Genomic DNA, 21433 nt, shown 5'->3' with positions numbered 1-21433 from the left:
GTGCAAACGAGGGTTTTAAACCAGAAAGTAGAAACTGATTAATAAACTGCCCAAACTACCAATAAGCTACAATTTCTGGGCCAGAAACCACTCCTCTTGTGGTAGATAGGCTACCAAGTGCTTACCACTCCCACTGATAAGCTAGAAGGCTTTGCTCCAACAAAGAAAGGCTTGGGGGCTCAGAAGCATACAAACAGTCCTGGATACAGCAAATGTGTATCTGGACTAGACTAATTAGAGGAAGGGTGGGAAACAGGTGCAAACATGGGCTTTTAAACCAGAAAGTTGAAAGATATGGAAAAACTGCCCAAACGGCCAATAAACTACAATATCTGGACCAGAAACAACTCCTCTTGTGGTAGATAGGCTACCTAGTGCTTAGCACTTCCACTGATAAGTTAGAATGCTTCCTTCCTAACCAAAAAAGGTTTGGGGGTCTCAGAAGCCTACATACAGTACTGTATACAGCAAATCTGTATATGGACTAGACTAGTTACAGGTAGGGTGGTAAACAAGTGCAAACATGGGCTTTTAAACCAAAAAGTTGAAAGAGATGGAAAAACTGCCCAAACGGCCAATAAACTACAATTTCTGGGCTAGAAACCACTCCTCTTGTGGTAGATAGGTTACCTAGTGCTTACCACTCACACTGATAAGCTAGAAGACTTCCTTCCAAGAGAGAAAGGCTTGTGGGGCTCAGAAGCATACATACACCAAATCTGTATCAGGACTAGACTAGTTACAGAAAAGGAGGGAAAAGCGCAAACACAGGCTTTTAAACCAGAAAGTTGAAAGAGATGGATAAACTGCTGAAACTTCCAATAAGCTATAATTTCTGGGCCAGAAACCACTCCTGTTGTGGTAGATAGGCTACCAAGTGCTTACCACTCCCACTGATAAGCTAGAAGGCTTTGTTCCAAGAAAGAAAGGCTTGGGGGCTCAGAAGCATACAAACAGTCTTGGATACAGCAAATCTCTATCTGGACTAGACTAATTACAGGAAGAGTGTGAAACAAGTGCACACATGGGCTTTTAAACCAGAAAGTTGAAAGATATGGAAAAACTGCCCAAACGGCAAATAAACTACAATTTCTGGACCAGAAACAACTCCTCTTGTGGTAGATAGGCTACCTAGTGCTTAGCACTTCCACTGATAAGTTAGAATGCTTCCTTCCTAACCAGAAAGGTTTGGGGGAATCAGAAGCCTACATACAATACTGTATACAGCAAATCTGTATCTGGACTAGACTAGTTACAGGAAGGGTGGGAAACAAGTGCAAACATGGGCTTTTAAACTAAAAAGTTGAAAGAGATGGAAAAACTGCCCAAACGGCCAATAAACTACAATTTCTGGGCTAGAAACCACTCCTCTTGTGGTAGATAGGTTACCTAGTGCTTACCACTCACACTGATAAGCTGGAAGGCTTCCTTCCAAGACAGAAAGGCTTGTGGGGCTCAGATGCATACATACAGCAAATCTGTATCAGGACTAGACTAGTTACAGAAAAGGAGGGAAAAGCGCAAACACAGGCTTTTAAACCAGAAATTTGAAAGAGATGGATAAATTGTCAAAATGGCCAATAAACTACAATTTAAGGCCAGAAACAACTCCTCTTGTGGTAGATAGGCTACCTAGTGCTTAGCACTCCCACTGATAATCTAGAAGGCTTCCCTCTGACACATAAAGGCTTGGGTCTCAGAAGTTTACAGACAGTACTGTATACAGCAAATCTGTATCTGGACTAGACTAGTTACAGGAAAGGTGGAAACAAGTGCAAACGTGGGCGTTTAAACCAGAAAGTTGAAAGAGATGGATAAACTGCCCAAACAGCCAATAAACTACAAATTTTGGGCCAGAAACCAATCCTCTTGTGGTATATAGGCTACCTAGTGCTTGCCACTCCTACTGATAAGCTAGAAGGCTTTGATCCAATGCAGGAAGGCTTTGGGGGCTGAGAAGCATACAAACAGTCCTGGATATAGCAAATCTGTATCTGGACTAGACTAGATACAGAAAGGGTGGGAAACAAGTGCAAATGTGGACTTTTAAACCAGAAAGTTGAAAGAGATGGAAAAACTGCCTAAATGGCCAATAAACTACAATTTATGGGGCAGAAAACACTCTTCCTATGGTAGATAGGTTACCTAGTGCTTACCACACCCACTGATAAGATAGAAGACTTCCCTCCAACACACAAAGGCTTGAGGGGATGAGAAGCTTACAGTCAGTCCAGGATACAGCAAATCTGTATGTGGACTAGAATAGTTCCAGGAAAGGCGGGAAAAGTGCAAATGTGGGCTTTTAAATAAGAAAGTTAAAAGAGATGGATAAATTGCCCAAATGGCCAATAAACTACAATTTCTGGGCCAGAAACAACTCCTCTTGTGGTAGATAGGCTACCTAGTGCTTAACACTCCCACTGATAAGCTAGAAGGCTTCCCTCCAACACAGAAAGCTTGGGCCTCAGAACCTTACAAACAGTCCTGTACACAGCAAATCTGTATCTGGACTAGACTAGTTAAAGGAAAGGCAGGAAAAGCAAAAACAGGAGCTTTTAAACCAGAAAGTTTAAAGAGATGGATAAACTGCCCAACTGCCAATAAACTACATTTTCGGGGCCAGAAACCAATCATCTTGTGATAGATAGGCTACATAGTGCTTACCACTCCCACTGATAAGCTAGAAGGCTTCCCTCAAACACAGAAAGGCTTGTGGGGGTGGGGTTCAGAAAATACAAACAGTGCTGGATAAAGCAAATCTGTATCTGGAGAAGACTAGTTACAGGAAAGACGTGAAAAGCGCAAAAGCGGGCTTTTAAACCAGAAAGTTGAAAGAGATGGATAAACTGCCCAAATGGCCAATAAACTACAATTTCTGGGCCAGAAACCAATCTTCCTGTGATAAATAGGGTACCTAGTGCTTAGCAATCCCACTGATAAGCTACAAGGATTCCATCCAACACAGTAAGTCTTGGGGGGCTCAGAGGCTTACATACAGTCCTGGATACCACAAATCCTTATCTGGACTAGACTATTTACAGAAAAGGCAGGAAACAAATCGAAAGTTGAAAGAGATGAATAAACTGCCCAAACTCCCAATAAGCTATGATTTCTAGGCCAGAAACCACTCTTTCTGTGGTAAATAGGCTACCTAGTTCTTTCCACTCCCACTGATACGCTAGAAGGCTTCCCTCCAACACAGAATGGCTTGGAGGGCTCAGAAGCTTACATACAGTCCTAGATACCACAAATTGTATCTGGACTAGACTATTTACAGGAAAGGTGAGAAACAAGAAATTTGAAAAGATGGATAAACTGCCCAATAAACTACAATTTCTAGACCAAAAACCACTCTTAATAGGCTACCTAGTGCTTACCACTCCCACTGATAATCTAGAAGACTTCCCTCCTACACAAAAAGGCTTGCAGGGATCAGAAGCTTACAAACAGTCCTGGAAACAGCAAATCTGTATGTGGACTAGAATAGTTCCAGGAAAGGCGAGAAAAGTGCAAATGCAGGCTTTTAAATAAGAAAATTGAAAGAGATGGATAAATTGCCCAAATGGCCAATAAACTTCAATTTCTCGGCCAGACACCACTCCTCTTGTGGTAGATAGGCTATCTTAGCTTAACACTCCCACTGATAAGCTAGAAGGCTTCCTTCCAACACAGAAATCTTGGGCCTCAAAACCTTACAAACAGTCCTGTATACAGAAAATCTGTATCTGGACTAGACTACTTAAAGGAAAGGCAGGAAAAGCACAAATAGGGGCTTTTAAACAAGAAAGTTGAAAAAGATGAATAAACTGCCCAAACGGCCAGTAAACTACTATGTCTTGGCCAGAAACCACTCCTCTTGTGTTAGATAGGCTACGTATTGCTTTCCACTCCAACTTATAAGCTAGAAAGCTTCCCACCAACACAGAAAGGCTTGAGGGGCTCAGATTCATACAAACAGTCCTGGATACAGCAAATCTGTATCTGGACTAGACTAGTTACAGAAAGGGTGGTAAACAAGTGCAAATGAGGGTTTTAAACCAGAAAGGCTTGGGGGCTCAAAAGCTTACATACAGTGCTGGATACAACAAATCTGTATCTGGACTAGACTAGTTATAGGAAAGTCAGGAAATTGCAACCGAGGCATTTTAAACCAGAAAGTTGAAAGAGATGGAAAAACTGCCCAAACGGCCAATAAACTACAATTTCTGGGCTAGAAACCACTCCTCTTGTGGTAGATAGGTTACCTAGTGCTTACCACTCACACTGATAAGCTGGAAGGCTTCCTTCCAAGACAGAAAGGCTTGTGGGGCTCAGATGCATACATACAGCAAATCTGTATCAGGACTAGACTAGTTACAGAAAAGGAGGGAAAAGCGCAAACACAGGCTTTTAAACCAGAAATTTGAAAGAGATGGATAAATTGTCAAAATGGCCAATAAACTACAATTTAAGGCCAGAAACAACTCCTCTTGTGGTAGATAGGCTACCTAGTGCTTAGCACTCCCACTGATAATCTAGAAGGCTTCCCTCTGACACATAAAGGCTTGGGGGCTCAGAAGTTTACAGACAGTACTGTATACAGCAAATCTGTATCTGGACTAGACTAGTTACAGGAAGGGTGGAAACAAGTGCAAACGTGGGTGTTTAAACCAGAAAGTTGAAAGAGATGGATAAACTGCCCAAACAGCCAATAAACTGCAAATTTTGGGCCAGAAACCAATCCTCTTGTGGTATATAGGCTACCTTGTGCTTGCCACTCCTACTGATAAGCTAGAAGGCTTTGATCCAATGCAGGAAGGCTTTTGGGGCTGAGAAGCATACAAACAGTCCTGGATATAGCAAATCTGTATCTGGACTAGACTAGATACAGAAAGGGTGGGAAACAAGTGCAAATGTGGACTTTTAAACCAGAAAGTTGAAAGAGATTGAAAAACTGCCTAAATGGCCAATAAACTACAATTTATGGGGCAGAAAACACTCTTCCTATGTTAGATAGGTTACCTAGTGCTTACCACACCCACTGATAAGATAGAAGACTTCCCTCAAACACACAAAGGCTTGAGGGGATGAGAAGCTTACAGTCAGTCCAGGATACAGCAAATCTGTATGTTGACTAGAATAGTTCCAGGAAAGGCGGGAAAAGTGCAAATGTGGGCTTTTAAATAAGAAAGTTAAAAGAGATGGATAAATTGCCCAAATGGCCAATAAACTACAATTTCTGGGCCAGAAACAACTCCTCTTGTGGTAGATAGGCTACCTAGTGCTTAACACTCCCACTGATAAGCTAGAAGGCTTCCCTCCAACACAGAAAGCTTGGGCCTCAGAACCTTACAAACAGTCCTGTACACAGCAAATCTGTATCTGGACTAGACTAGTTAAAGGAAAGGCAGGAAAAGCAAAAACAGGAGCTTTTAAACCAGAAAGTTTAAAGAGATGGATAAACTTCCCAACTGCCATTAAACTACATTTTCGGGGCCAGAAACCAATCATCTTGTGATAGATAGGCTACATAGTGCTTACCACTCCCACTGATAAGCTAGAAGGCTTCCCTCAAACACAGAAAGGCTTGTGGGGGTGGGGTTCAGAAAATGCAAACAGTGCTGGATAAAGCAAATCTGTATCTGGAGAAGACTAGTTACAGGAAAGACGTGAAAAGCGCAAAAGCGGGCTTTTAAACCAGAAAGTTGAAAGAGATGGATAAACTGCCCAAATGGCCAATAAACTACAATTTCTGGGCCAGAAACCAATCTTCCTGTGATAAATAGGGTACCTAGTGCTTTCCAATCCCACTGATAAGCTACAAGGATTCCATCCAACACAGTAAGTCTTGGGGGGCTCAGAGGCTTACATACAGTCCTGGATACCACAAATCCTTATCTGGACTAGACTATTTACAGAAAAGGCAGGAAACAAGAAAGTTGAAAAACATGAATAAACTGCCCAAACATCTGGGCCAGAAACCAATCTTCCTGTGGTAAATAGGGTACCTAGTGCTTTCCACTCCCACTAATAAGCTAGAAGGATTCCATCCAACACAGTAAGGCTTGGGGGTATCAGATGCTTACATACTGTCCTGGATACCACAAATCCTTGTCTGGACTAGACTATTTACAGGAAAGGTGGGAAACAAGAAATTTGAAAAAAAATGAATAAACTGCCCAAACGGCCAGTAAACTACTATGTCTTGGCCAGAACCCCCTCCTCTTGTGTTAGATACGCTGCATATTGCTTTCCACTCCAACTTATAAGCTAGAAGGCTTCCCACCAACACAGAAAGGCTTGAGGGGCTCAGATTCATACAAACAGTCCTGGATACAGCAAATCTGTATCTGGACTAGACTAGTTATAGGAAAGTCAGGAAAATTGCAACCAAGGTATTTTAAACCAGAAAGTTGAAAGAGATGAATAAATTGCCCAAACTTCCAATAAACTATAAATTCTGGGCCAGAAACACCTCCTCTTCTGGTAGATAAGCTACCCAGTCCTTACCACTCCCACTGATAAGCTAGAAGGCTTCGCTCCAAAACAGAAAGGCTTTGGGACTCAGAAGCATACAAACAGTCATGAATACAGCAAAAATGTATCTGGACTAGACTAGTTTAAGGAAAGGTGGGAAACAAGTGCAAACATGGGCTTTTAAACCAGAAGGTTGAAAGAGATGGAAATACTGCCGAAACGGCTAATAAACAGCAATTTCTGTGCCAGAAACTACTCTTCCTGTGGTAGACAGGTTACCTAGTGCTTACCACTCTCACTGATAAGCTAGAAGGCTTCCTTCAAAGAGAGAAAGGCTTGGGGGGCTCCGAAGCATACATGCAGTCCTGAATACAGCAAATATGTATTTGGACTAGACTAGTTACAGGAAAAGAGAGAAAAGTGCAAACACTGGCTTTTAAACAAGAAATTTGAAAGAGATGGATAAATTGCCTAAATGGCAAATAAACTACAAATTTGGGCCAGAAACCACTCCTCTTGTGGTAGATAGACTACCTAGTTCATAGCACTCTCACTGATAAGCTAGAAGGCTTCCCTCCTACACAGAAAAGCTTGGTGGGCTCAGAAGGCTACATACAGTACTGTATACAGCAAATCTGTATCTGGACTAGACTAGCTACAAGAAGGGTGGAAACAAGTGCAAATGCGGGCTTTTAAATCGGAAAGTTGAAAGAGATGGAAAACTGCCCAAACTCCCAATAAACTACAATTTCTAGGCCAAAAACACTCTTCCTGTGGTAAATAGGCTACCTAGTTCTTTCCACTCCCACTGATACGCTAGAAGGCTTCCCTCCAACACAGAATGGCTTGGAGGGCTCAGAAGCTTACATACAGTCCTAGATACCACAAATTGTATCTGGACTAGACTATTTACAGGAAAGACGAGAAACCAGAAAGTTGAAAAAGATGGATAAACTGCCCAATAAACTACAATTTCTAGACCAAAAACCACTCTTAATAGGCTACCTAGTGCTTACCACTCCCACTGATAATCTAGAAGACTTCCCTCCTACACAAAAAGGCTTGCGGGGATCAGAAGCTTACAAACAGTCCTGGAAACAGCAAATCTGTATGTGGACTAGAATAGTTCCAGGAAAGGCGAGAAAAGTGCAAATGCGGGCTTTTAAATAAGAAAATTGAAAGAGATGGATAAATTGCCCAAATGGCCAATAAACTTCAATTTCTCGGCCAGACACCACTCCTCTTGTGGTAGATAGGCTATCTTAGCTTAACACTCCCACTGATAAGCTAGAAGGCTTCCTTCCAACACAGAAATCTTGGGCCTCAAAACCTTACAAACAGTCCTGTATACAGAAAATCTGTATCTGGACTAGACTACTTAAAGGAAAGGCAGGAAAAGCACAAATAGGGGCTTTTAAACAAGAAAGTTGAAAAAGATTAATAAACTGCCCAAACGGCCAGTAAACTACTATGTCTTGGCCAGAAACCACTCCTCTTGTGTTAGATAGGCTACGTATTGCTTTCCACTCCAACTTATAAGCTAGAAAGCTTCCCACCAACACAGAAAGGCTTGAGGGGCTCAGATTCATACAAACAGTCCTGGATACAGCAAATCTGTATCTGGACTAGACTAGTTACAGAAAGGGTGGTAAACAAGTGCAAATGAGGGTTTTAAACCAGAAAGGCTTGGGGGCTCAAAAGCTTACATACAGTGCTGGATACAACAAATCTGTATCTGGACTAGACTAGTTATAGGAAAGTCAGGAAAATTGCAACCGAGGCATTTTAAACCAGAAAGTTGAAAGAGATGAATAAATTGCCCAAACTTCCAATAAACTATAAATTCTGGGCCAGAAACACCTCCTCTTCTGGCAGATAAGCTACCCAGTCCTTACCACTCCCACTGATAAGCTAAAAGGCTTTGCTCCAAAACAGAAAGGCTTTGGGACTCAGAAGCATACAAACAGTCATGAATACAGCAAATATGTATCTGGACTAGACTAGTTAAAGGAAAGGTGGGAAACAATTGCAAACATGGGCTTTTAAACCACAAAGTTGAAAGAGATTGAAATACTGCCCAAACGGCTAATAAACTACAATTTCTGTGCCAGAAACTACTCTTCCTGTGGTATACAGATTACCTAGTGCTTACCACTCTCACTGATAAGCTAGAAAGCTTCCTTCCAAGACAGAAAGGCTTGGGGGGGCTCACAAGCATACATGCAGTCCTGAATACAGCAAATATGTATTTGGACTAGACTAGTTACAGGAAAAGAGAGAAAAGCGCAAACGCTGGCTTTTAAACCGGAAATTTGAAAGAGATGGATAAATTGCCCAAATGGCAAATAAACTACAAATTTGGGCCAGAAACCACTCCTCTTGTGGTAGATAGACTACCTAGTTCTTAGCACTCTCACTGATAAGCTAGAAGGCTTCCCTCCTACACAGAAAGGCTTGGGGGGCTCAGAAGACTACATACAGTACTGTATACAGCAAATCTGTATCTGGACTAGACTAGCTACAAGAAGGGTGGAAACAAGTGCAAATGCAGGCTTTTAAATCAGAAAGTTGAAAGAGATGGAGAACTGCCCAAACTCCCAATAAACTACAATTTCTAGGCCAGAAAATACTCTTCCTGTGGTAAATAGGCTACCTAGTGCTTACCACTCCCATTGATAAGCTAGAAGACTTCCCTCAAACACAAAAAGGCGTGCTGGGACCAGAAGCTTACAAACAGTCCTGGAAACAGCAAATATGTATGTGGACTAGAATAGTACCAGGAAAGGCGGGAAAAGTGCAAATGCGGGCTTTTAAATAAAAAAATTGAAAGAGATGGATAAATTGCCCAAATGGCCAATAAACTACAATTTCTGGGCCAGATACCACTCCTCTTGTCATAGATAGGCTATCTTAGCTTAACACTCCCACTGATAAGCTAGAAGGCTTTCCTCCAACACAGAAAGCTTGGGCCTCAGAACCTTACAAACAGTCCTGTATACAGCAAATCTGTATCTGGACTAGACTACTTAAAGGAAAGGCAGGAAAAGCACAAACAGGGGCTTTTAAACAAGAAAGTTGAAAAAGATGAATAAACATTGTGTTAGATAGGCTGCATATTGCTTTCCATTCCAACTTATAAGCTAGAAGGCTTTCCTCCAACACAGAAAGGCTTGAGGGGCTCAGAATCATACAAATAGTCCTGGATACAGCAAAATCTGTATCTGGACTAGACTAGTTACAGGAAGGGTGGTAAACAAGTGCAAATGATGGTTTTAAAACAGAAAGGCTTGGGGGCTCAAAAGCTTACATACAGTGCTGGATACAACAAATATGTATCTGGACTAGACTAGTTATAGGAAAGGCAGGAAAATTGCAACTGAGGTATTTTAAACCAGAAAGTTGAAAGAGATGGATAAATTGCCCAAACTTCCAATAAACTACAATTTCTGGGCCAGAAACACCTCCTCTTCTGGTAGATAAGCTACCTTGTCCTTACCACTCCCACTGATAAGCTAGAAGGCTTAACTCCAAAACAGAAAGGCTTGGGGACTCAGAAGCATACAAACAGTCCTGCATATAGCAAATATGTATCTGGACTAGACTAGTTAAAGGAAAGTTGGGAAACAAGTGCAAACATGGGCTTTTAAACCAGAAAGTTGAAAGAGATGGAAATACTGTCCAAACGGCTAATAAACTACAATTTATGGGCCAGAAACTACTCTTCCTGTGGTAGACAGGTTACCTAGTGCTTACCACTCTCACTGATAAGCTAGAAGGCTTCCTTCCAAGACAGAAAGGCTTGGGGGGCTCAGAAGCATACATACAGTCCTGAATACAGCAAATCTGTATTTGGACTAGACTAGCTACAAGAAGGGTGGAAACAAGTGCAAATGCGGGCTTTTAAACCAGAAAGTTGAAAGAGATGGAAAACTTCCCAAACTCCCAATAAGCTATGATTTCTAGGCCAGAAACCACTCTTTCTGTGGTAAATAGGCTACCTAGTGCGTACCACTCCCACTGATAAGCTAGAAGGCTTCCCTCCAACACAGAAAGGCTTGGAGGGCTCAGAAGCTTACATACAGTCCTGGTACCAAAAATCTGTATCTGGACTGGACTATTTACAGGAAAGACGGGAAAGCAGAAAGTTGAAAGAGATGGAAAACTGCCCAAACTCCCAATAAACTACAATTTCTATGCACGAAAACAGTCTTCCTGTGGTAAACAAGCTACCTAGTGCTTACCACGCCTACTGATAAGCTAAAAAGCTTTCTTCCAATACAGAAAGTCTTGGAGGGGGGCTCAGAAGCTTACATACAGTGCTGGATACAACAAATCTGTATCTGGGCTAGACTAGGTACAGGAAAGGCAGGAAAAGTGCAAACATGGGATTTTAAACCAGAAAGATGAAAGAGATGGATAAATTGACCAAACAGCCAATAAACTACCATTTCCTTGGCCAGAAACACCTCCTCTTTTGGTAGATAAGCTACCTTGTCCTTACCACTCCCACTGATAAGCTAGAAGGCTTAACTCCAAAACAGAAAGGCTTGGGGACTCAGAAGCATACAAACAGTCCTGCATATAGCAAATATGTATCTGGACTAGACTAGTTAAAGGAAAGTTGGGAAACAAGTGCAAACATGGGCTTTTAAAGCAGAAAGTTGAAAGAGATGGAAATACTGTCCAAATGGCTAATAAACTACAATTTCTGGGCCAGAAACTACTCTTCCTGTGGTAGACAGGTTACCTAGTGCTTACCACTCTCACTGATAAGCTAGAAGGCTTCCTTCCATGACAGAAAGGCTTGGGGGGCTCAGAAGCATACATACAGTCCTGAATACAGCAAATCTGTATTTGGACTAGACTAGCTACAAGAAGGGTGGAAACAAGTGCAAATGCGGGCTTTTAAACCAGAAAGTTGAAAGAGATGGAAAACTGCCCAAACTCCCAATAAGCTATGATTTCTAGGCCAGAAACCACTCTTTCTGTGGTAAATAGGCTACCTAGTGCTTACCACTCCCACTGATAAGCTAGAAGGCTTCCCTCCAACACAGAAAGGCTTGGAGGGCTCAGAAGCTTACATACAGTCCTCGTACCACAAATCTGTATCTGGACTAGACTATTTACAGGAAAGACGGAAAAGCAGAAAGTTGAAAGAGATGGAAAACTGCCCAAACTCTCAATAAACTACAATTTCTATGCACGAAAACACTCTTCCTGTGGTAAATAAGCTACCTAGTGCTTACCACGCCTACTGATAAGCTAAAATGCTTCCTTCCAATACAGAAAGTCTTGGGGGGGGCTCAGAAGCTTACATACAGTGCTGGATACAACAAATCTGTATCTGGGCTAGACTAGGTACAGGAAAGGCAGGAAAAGTGCAAACATGGGATTTTAAACCATTAAGATGAAAGAGATGGATAAATTGAACAAACGGCCAATAAACTACCATTTCCTTGGCCAGAAACCAATCCTCTTGTGGTAGATAGGATACCTAGTGCTTACCACTCCCACAGATAAGCTAGAAGGCTTCCCTCAAACACAGAAAGGCTTGGGTGGCTCAGAAGCATACAAGCAGTCCTGGATACAGCAAATCTGTATCTGGACTAGATTAGTTACAGGAATAGCAGGAAAAGCACAAATGCAGGCTTTTAAACCAGAAAGATGAAAGAGATGGATAAACTGCCCAAACGCTAATAAACTAAAATTTCTGGGCCAGAAACCACTCTTCTTGTGGTAGATAGGCTGTGTAGTGCTTACCACTCCACTTATACGATAGAAAGATTCCCTCCAACACAAATAGGTTTCGGGGGGCTCAGAAGCATACAAACAGTCCTAGATACTGCAAATCTGTATCTGAACTAGACTAGTTACAGGAAGGGTGTGAAACAAGTGCAAACAAGGGCTTTTAAACCAGAAAGTAGAAAGAGATGGATAAACTGCCCAACCTGCAAATAAACTACTATGTCTGGGCCAGAAACCACTCCTCTTGTGGCAGATAGGCTGCATATTGTTTTCCACTCCCACTTTTAAGCTAGAAGGATTCCCTCCAACACAGAAGAGCTTGGTGGGCTCAGAAGCATACAAACAGTCCTGGATACAGCAAATCTGTTCCTGGACTAGAATAGTTACAGGAAAGGTAGAAAACAAGTGCAAACGAGGGTTTTAAACCAGAAAGTAGAAAGTGATTAATAAACTTCCCAAACTGCCAATAAACTACAATTTCTGGTCCAGAAACCAATCTCCCTGTGGTAAATAGGCTACCTAGTGCTTACCACTCCCACTGATAAGCTAGAAGGCTTCCCTCCAAAACAGAACGGCTTGGGGGGCTCAGAAGCTTACATACAGTGCTGCATACAACAAATCTGTATCTGGACTAGACTAGTTATAGGAAAGGCGGGAAAAGTGCAACCAAGGTATTTTAAACCAGAAAGTTGAAAGAGATGGATAAACTGCTGAAAATTCCAATAAGCTACAATTTCTGGGCCAGAAACCACTCCTCTTGTGGTAGATAGGCTACCTAGTGCTTACCACTCCTACTGATAAGCTAGAAGGCTTTGCTCCAACACAGAAAGGCTTGGGGGCTCAGAAGCATACAAACAGTCCTGGATACAGTAAATCTGTATCTGGACTAGACTAGTTACAGGAAGGATAGGAAACAAGTGCAAACATGGGCTTTTAAACCAAAAAGTTGAAAGAGATGAAAAAACTGCCCAAATGGCCAATAAACTACAATTTCTAGGCCGGAAACCACTCCTCTTGTGGTAGATAGGTTACCTAGTCTTACCACTCACACTGATAAGCTAGAAGGCTTCCTTCCAAGACAGAAAGGCTTGTGGAGCTCAGATGCATACATACAGTCCTGGATACAGCAAATCTGTATCATGACTAGACTAGTTACAGAAAAGGAGGGAAAAGCGCAAACACAGGCTTTTAAACCAGAAAGTTGAAAAATATGGATAAACTACCCAAACGGCCAATAAACTACAATTTCTGGGCCAGAAACAACTCTTCCTTTAGTAAATAGGGTACCCAGTGCTTACCACTCCCACTGATAACTAGAAGGCTTCCATCCAACACAGAAAGGCTTGGGTGGCTCAAAAGCTTACATACTGTCCTGGATACCACAAATCTTTATCTGGACTAGACTATTTACAGGAAAGGCAGGAAAAGCACAAACAGGATCTTTTAAACCAGAAAGTTGAAAAAGATGAATAAACTGCCAAAACGGCCAGTAAACTACTATGTCTTGGCCAGAAACCACTCCTCTTGTGTTAGATAGACTGCGTATTGCTTTCCACTCCAACTTATAAGCTAGAAGGCTTCCCTCCAACACAGAAAGGCTTGGAGGGCTCAGAAGCTTACATACAGTCCTGGATACCACAAATCTGTATCTGGACTAGACTATTTACAGGAAAGACGGGAAACCATAAAGTTGAAAAAGATGGATAAACTGCCCAAACTCCCAATAAACTACAATTTCTAGGCCAAAACCACTCTTCCTGTGGTAAATAGGCTACCTAGTGCTTATCACTCCCACTGATAAGCTAGAAGACTTCCCTCCAAAACAAAAAGGCTTGCGGGGATCAGAAGCTTACAAACAGTCCTGGAAACAGCAAATCTGTATGTGGACTAGAATAGTTGCAAGAAAGGTGGGAAAAGCACAAATGCGGGCTTTTAAATAAGAAAATTGAAAGAGATGGATAAATTGCCCAAATGGCCAATAAACTACAATTTCTGGGCCAGACACCATTCATCTTGTGGTAGATAGGCTATCTTAGCTTAACACTCCCACTGATAAGCTAGAAGGCTTCCCTCCAACACAGAAAGCTTGGGCCTCAGATCCTTACAAACAGTCCTGTATACAGCAAATCTGTATCTGGACTAGACTAGTTAAAGGAAAGGCAGGAAAAGCACAAACAGGGGCTTTTAAACCAGAAAGTTGAAAGAGATGGATAAACTGCCCAACTGCCAATAAACTACAATTTCAGGGCCAGAAACTTATCATATTGTGGTAGATAGACTACATAGTGCTTACCACTCCCACTGACAAGCTAGAAGGCTTCCCTCAAACACAGAAAGGCTTGTGGGGGGTTCAGAAGAATGCAAACAGTGCTGGATACAGCAAATCTGTATCTGGAGTAGACTAGTTACAGGAAAGTCGTGAAAAGCGCAAAAGCGGGCTTTTAAATCAGAAAGATGAAGGAGATTGATAAACTGCCCAAACGGCCAATAAACTACAATTTCTGGGCCAGAAACCAATCTTCCTGTGATAAATAGGGTACCTAGTGCTTTCCAATCCCACTGATAAGCTAGAAGGATGCCATCCAACACAGTAAGGCTTGTGGGGCTCAGAGGCTTACATACAGTCCTGGATACCACAAATCCTTATCTGGACTAGACTATTTACAGAAAAGGCAGGAAAAAAGAAAGTTAAAAAAGATGAATAAACTGCCCAAACTTCTGGGCCAGAAACCAGTCTTCCTGTGGTAAATAGGGTACCTAGTGCTTTCCACTCCCACTGATAAGCTAGAAGGATTCCATCCAACACAGTAAAGCTTGGGGGGAATCAGAAGCTTACATACTGTCCTGGATACCACAAATCCTTGTCTGGACTAGACTATTTACAGGAAAGGCGGGATACAAGAAAGTTGAAAAAGATGAATAAACTGCCCAAACGGCCAGTCAACTACTATGTCTTGGCCAGAAACCACTCCTCTTGTGTTAGATAGGCTGCATATTGCTTTCCATTCCAACTTATAAGCTAGAAGTCTTTCCTCTAACACAGAAAGGCTTGAGGGGCTCAGAATCATACAAATAGTCCTGGATACAGCAAATCTGTATCTGGACTAGATTAGTTACAGGAAGGGTGGTCAACAAGTGCAAATGAGGGTTTTAAAACAGAAAGGCTCGGGGGCTCAAAAGCTTACATACAGTGCTGGATACAACAAATCTGTATCTAGATTAGACTAGTTATAGGAAAGGCAGGAAAATTGCAACCAAGGTATTTTAAACCAGAAAGTTTAAAGAGATGGATAAATTGCCCAAACTTCCAATAAACTACAATTTCTGGGCCAGAAACGCCACCTCTTCTAGTAGATAAGCTACCTAGTCCTTACCACTCCCACTGACAAGCTAGAAGGCTTCGCTCAATAACAGAAAGGCTTGGGGACTCAGAAGCATACAAACAGTCCTGCATATAGCGAATATGTATCTGGACTAGACTAGTTAAAGGAAAGGTGGGAAACAAGTGCAAACATGGGCTTTTAAACCAGAAAGTTGAAAGAGATGGAAATACTGTCCAAACGGCTAATAAACTACAATTTCTGGGCCAGAAACTACTCTTCCTGTGGTAGACAGGTTACATTGTGCTTACCACTCTCACTGATAAGCTAGGAGGCTTCCTTCCAAGACAGAAAGGCTTGGAGGGTTCAGAAGCATACATACAGTCCTGAATAAATCAAATCTGTATTTGGACTAGACTAGCTACAAGAAGGGTGGAAACAAGTGCAATTGCGGGCTTTTAAACCAGAAAGTTGAAAGAGATGGAAAACTGCCCAAACTCCCTATAAACTACAATTTATAGGCCAGAAACAACTCTTTCTGTGGTAAATAGGCTACCTATTGCTTACCACTCCCACTGATAAGCTAGAAGGCTTCCCTCCAACACAAAAAAGGCTTGGAGGGCTCAGAAGCTTACATACAGTCCTGGTACCACAAATCTGTATCTGGACTAGACTATTTACAGGAAAGACGAGAAACCAGAAAGTTGAAAGAGATGGAAAACTGCCCAAACTCCCAATAAACTACAATTTCTATGCATGAAAACACTCTTACTGTGGTCAATAAGCTACCTAGTGCTTACCACGCCTACTGATAAGTTAGAAGGCTTCCTTCCAATACAGAAAGTGTTGGGGGGGGGCTCAGAAGCTTACATACAGTGCTGGATACAACAAATCTGTATCTGGGCTAGACTAGGTACAGGAAAGGCGAGAAAAGTGCAAACGCGAGATTTTAAACCAGAAAGATGAAAGAGATGGATAAATTGACCAAACGGCCAATAAACTACCATTTTCTTGGCCAGAAACCACTTTTCTTGTGGTAGATAGGCTGTGTAGTGCTTACCACTCCCACTTATACGATAGAAAGCGTCCCTCCAACACAAATAGGTTTGGGGTGCTCAGAAGTATACAAACAGTCCTGGATACAGCAAATCTGTATCTGGACTAGACTAGTTACAGGAAGGGTGTGAAACAAGTGCAAACAAGGGCTTTTAAACCAGAAAGTAGAAAGAGATGGAGAAACTGCCCAACCTCCAAATAAACTAATATGTCTGGGCCAAAAACCAGTCCTCTTGTGGCAGATAGTCTGCATGTTGTTTTCCACTCCCACTTTTAAGCTAGAAGGATTCCCTCCAACACAGAACAGCTTGGTGGACTCAGAAGCATACAAACAGTCCTGGATACAGCAAATCTGTGTCTGGACTAGAATAATTACAGGAAAGGTAGAAAACAAGTGCAAATGAAGGTTTTAAACCAGAAAGTAGAAAGTGATTAATAAACTTCCAAAACCGCCAATAAACTAAAATTTCTGGTCCAGAAACCAATCTCCCTGTGGTAAATAGGCTATCTAGTGCTTACCACTCCGAGTGATAAGCTAGAAGTCTTCCCTCCAAAACAGAATGGCTTGTGGGGCTCAGAAGCTTACATACAGTTCTGCATACAACAAATCTGTATCTGGACTAGACTAGTTATAGGAAAGGCGGGCAAAGTGCACATGAGGTATTTTAAACCAGAAAGTTGAAAGAGATAGATACACTGCTGAAACTTCCAATAAGCTACAATTTCTGGGCCAGAAACCACTCCTCTTGGGGTAGATAGGCTACCTAGTTCTTACCACTCCTACTGATAAGCTAGAAGGCTTTGCTCCAACACAGAAAAGCTTGGGGGCTCAGAAGCATACAAACAGTCCTGGATACAGCAAATCTGTATGTGGACTAGACTAATTACACGAGGGGTGGGAAACAAGTGCAAACATGGGCTTTTAAACCAGAAAGTTGAAAGATATGGAAAAACTGCACAAACGGCCAATAAACTACAATTTCTGGACCAGAAACAACTCCTCTTGTGGTAGATAGGCTACCTAGTGCTTAGCACTTCCACTGATAAGTTAGAAGGCTTCGCTTCTAACAAGAAAGGTTTGGGAGGCTCAGAAGCCTACATACAGTACTGTATACAGCAAATCTGTATCTGGACTAGACTAGTTACAGGAAGGGTAGGAAACAAGTGCAAACATGGGCTTTTAAACCAAAAAGTTGAAAGAGATGGAAACACTTCCCAAATGGCCAATAAACTACAATTTCTGGGCCAGAAACCACTCCTCTTGTCGTAGATAGGTTACCTAGTCTTACCACTCACACTGATAAGCTAGAAGGCTTCCTTCCAAGACAGAAAGGCTTGTGGGGCTCAGATGCATATATACAGTCCTGGATACAGCAAATCTGTATCAGGACTAGACTAGTTACAGAAAAGGAGGGAAAAGCACAAACACAGGCTTTTAAACCAGAAAGTTGAAAAAGATGGATAAACTGCCCAACCGGCCAATAAACTACAATTTCTGGGCCAGAAACAACTCTTCCTTTAGTAAATAGGGTACCCAGTGCTTACCACTCCCACTGATAAGTTAGAAGGCTTCCATCCAACACAGAAAGGCTTGGGTGGCTCAAAAGCTTACATACAGTCCTGGATACCACAAATCTTTATCTGGACTAGACTATTTACAGGAAAGGCAGGAAAAGCACAAATAGGAGCTTTTAAACCAGAAAGTTGAAAAAGATGGATAAACTGCCCAACTGCCAATAAACTACCATTTTGGGGCAAGAAACCAATAATCTTGTGGTAGATAGGCTACATAGTGCTTACCACTCCCACTGATAAGCTAGAAGGCTTCCCTCAAACACGGAAAGGCTTGTGGGGGTTCTAAAGAATACAAACAGTGCTGGATACAGCCAGTCTGTATCTGGAGAAGGCTAGTTACAGGAAAGCCATGAAAAGCGCAAAAGTAGGCTTTTAAACCAGAAAGTTGAAAGAGATGGATAAACTGCCCAAACGGCCAATAAACTACAATTTCTGGGCCAGAAACTAATCTTCCTGTGATAAATAGGGTACCTAGTGTTTTCCAATCCCACTGATAAGCTAGAAGGATTCCATCCAACACAGTAAGGCTTGGGGGGATCAGAGGCTTACATACAGTCCAGGATACCACAAATCCTTATCTGGACTAGACTATTTACTGAAAATGTAGGAAACAAGAAAGTTGAAAAAGATGAATAAACTGCCCAAACTTCTGCATCAGAAACCAATCATCCTGTGGTAAATAGGGTACCTAGTGCTTTCCACTCCCACTGATAAGCTAGAAAGATTCCATCCAACACAGTAAGGCTTGGGGGGATCATAAGCTTACATACAGTCCTGGATAGCACAAATCCTTGTCTGGACTAAACTATTTATAGGAAAGGCGGGAAACAAGAAAGTTGAAAAAGATGAATAAACTTCCCAAACGGCCAGTAAACTACTATGTCTTGGCCAAAAACCACTCCCCTTGTGTTAGATAGACTGCGTATTGCTTTCCACTCCAACTTATAAGCTAGAAGGCTTCCCTCCAACAGAGAAAGGCTTGAGGGGCTCAGAATCATACAAACGGTCCTGGATACAGCAAATCTGTATCTGGAATAGACTAGTTACAGGAAGGGTGGTAAACAAGTGCAATTGAGGGTTTTAAATCAGAAAGGCTTGGGGGCTGAAAGCTTACATACAGTGCTGGATACAACAAATCTGTATCTGGACTAGACTAGTTAAAGGAAAGGTGGGAAACAAGTGCAAACATGGGCTTTTAAACCAGAAAGTTGAAAGAGATGTAAATACGGCCCAAACGGCTAATAAACTACAATTGCTGGGCCAGAAACTACTCTTCCTGTGGTAGACAGGTTACCTAGTGCTTACCACTCTCACTGATAAGTTAGAAGGCTTCCTTCCAAGACAGAAAGGCTTGGGGGGATCAGAAGCATACATACAGTCCTGAATACAGGAAATATGTATTTGGACTAGACTAGTTACAGGAAAAGAGGGGAAAAGCGCAAACGCTGGCTTTTAAACCAGAAATTTGAAAGAGATGGATAAATTGCCCAAATGGCAAATAAACTACAACTTTGGGCCAGCAACCATTCCTCTTGTATAGGCTACCTAGTTCTTAGCACTTTTACTGATAAGCTAGAAGGCTTCCCTCCTACACAGAAAGGCTTGGGGGGCTCAGAAGGTTACATACAGTACTGTATACAGCAAATCTGTATCTGGACTAGACTAGCTACAAGAAGGGTGGAAACAAGTGCAAATGCGGGCTTTTAAACCAGAAAGTTGAAAAATAGGGAAAACTGCCCAAACTCCCAAGAAACTACAATTTCTAGGCCAGAAAACACTCTTCATGTGGTAAATAGGCTACCTAATGCTTACCACTCCCACTGATAAGCTAGAAGGGTTCCCTCCAACACAGAAAGGATTGGAGGGCTCAGAAGCTTCCATACAGTCCTGGATACCACAAATCTGTATCTGGACTAGACTATTTAAAGGAAAGACAGGATACCAGAAAGTTGAAAAAGATGGATAAACTACCCAAATGGCCAATAAACTACAATATCTGGGCCAGAAACCCCTCCTCTTCTGGTAGATAGGCTGCTTAGTGGTTACCACTCCCAATGATAAGCTAGAAGGCTTCCTTCCAACACAGAATGGCTTTGGGGGCTCAGAAGCATACAAACAGTCCTGGATACAGCAAATCTGTATCTGGACTAGACTAGTTACAGGAATGGTGGGAAACAAGTGAAAACGAGGTCTTTTAAACCACAAAGTTGAAGGAGAAGGATAAACTGCCCAAATGGCCAATAAACTACAATTTCTATGCAAGAAAACATTCTTCCTGTGGTAAATAAGCTACCTAATGCTTACCATGCCTACTGATAAGCTAGAAGGCTTCCTTCCAATACAGAAAGTCTTGGAGGGGGGCGCAGAAGCTTACCTACAGTGCTGGATACACCGAATCTGTATCTGGGCTAGACTAGGTACATGAACGGCGGGAAAAGTGCAAACACAGGATTTTAAACCAGAAAGATTAAAGAGATGGATAAATTGACCAAACGACCAATAAACTACAATTTCTGGGCCAAAACCAATCCTCTTGTGGTAGATAGGCTACCTAGTGCTTACCACTCCCACAGATAAGCTAGAAGGCTTCCTTCAAACACAGAAAGGCTTGGGTGGCTCAGAAGCATACAAGCAGTCCTGGATACAGCAAATCTGTATCTGGACTAGATTAGTTACAGGAAAGACAGGAAAAGTGCAAACGTGGGTTTTTAAACTAGAAAGATGAAAGAGATGGATAAACTGCCCAAACACCAATAAACTAAATTTTCTGGGCCAGAAACCACTCTTCTTGTGGTAGATAGGCTCTGTAGTGCTTACCACTCCCACTTATACGATAGAAAACTTCCCCCCAACACAAAAAGATTTGGGGGGCTCAGAAGCATACAAACAGTCCTGAATACAGCAAATCTGCATCTGGACTAGACTAGTTACAGGAAGAGTGTGAAACAAGTGCAAACAAGGGCTTTTAAACCAGAAAGAAGAAAGAGATGGATAGACTGCCAAACCTGCGAATAAACTACTATGTCTGCACCAGAAACCACTCTTGTGGTAGATAGGCTGCATATTGATTTCCACTCCCACTTATAAGCTAGAAGGATTCCCTCCAACACAGAACAGCTTGGGGGGCTCAGAAGCATACAAACAGTCCTGGATACAGCAAATCTGTGTCGGAACTAGAATAGTTACAGGAAAGGTAGAAAACAAGTGCAAATGAGGGTTTTAAACCAGAAAGTAGAAAGTGATTAATAAACTGCCCAAACTGCCAATAAACTACAATTTCT

Source organism: Protopterus annectens, chromosome 2.part0, assembly GCF_019279795.1.
Source record: "Protopterus annectens isolate FY-2018-M chromosome 2.part0, PAN1.0, whole genome shotgun sequence".
Lineage (NCBI taxonomy): Eukaryota > Metazoa > Chordata > Ceratodontiformes > Protopteridae > Protopterus > Protopterus annectens.
This window is presented reverse-complemented; position numbering follows the sequence as displayed.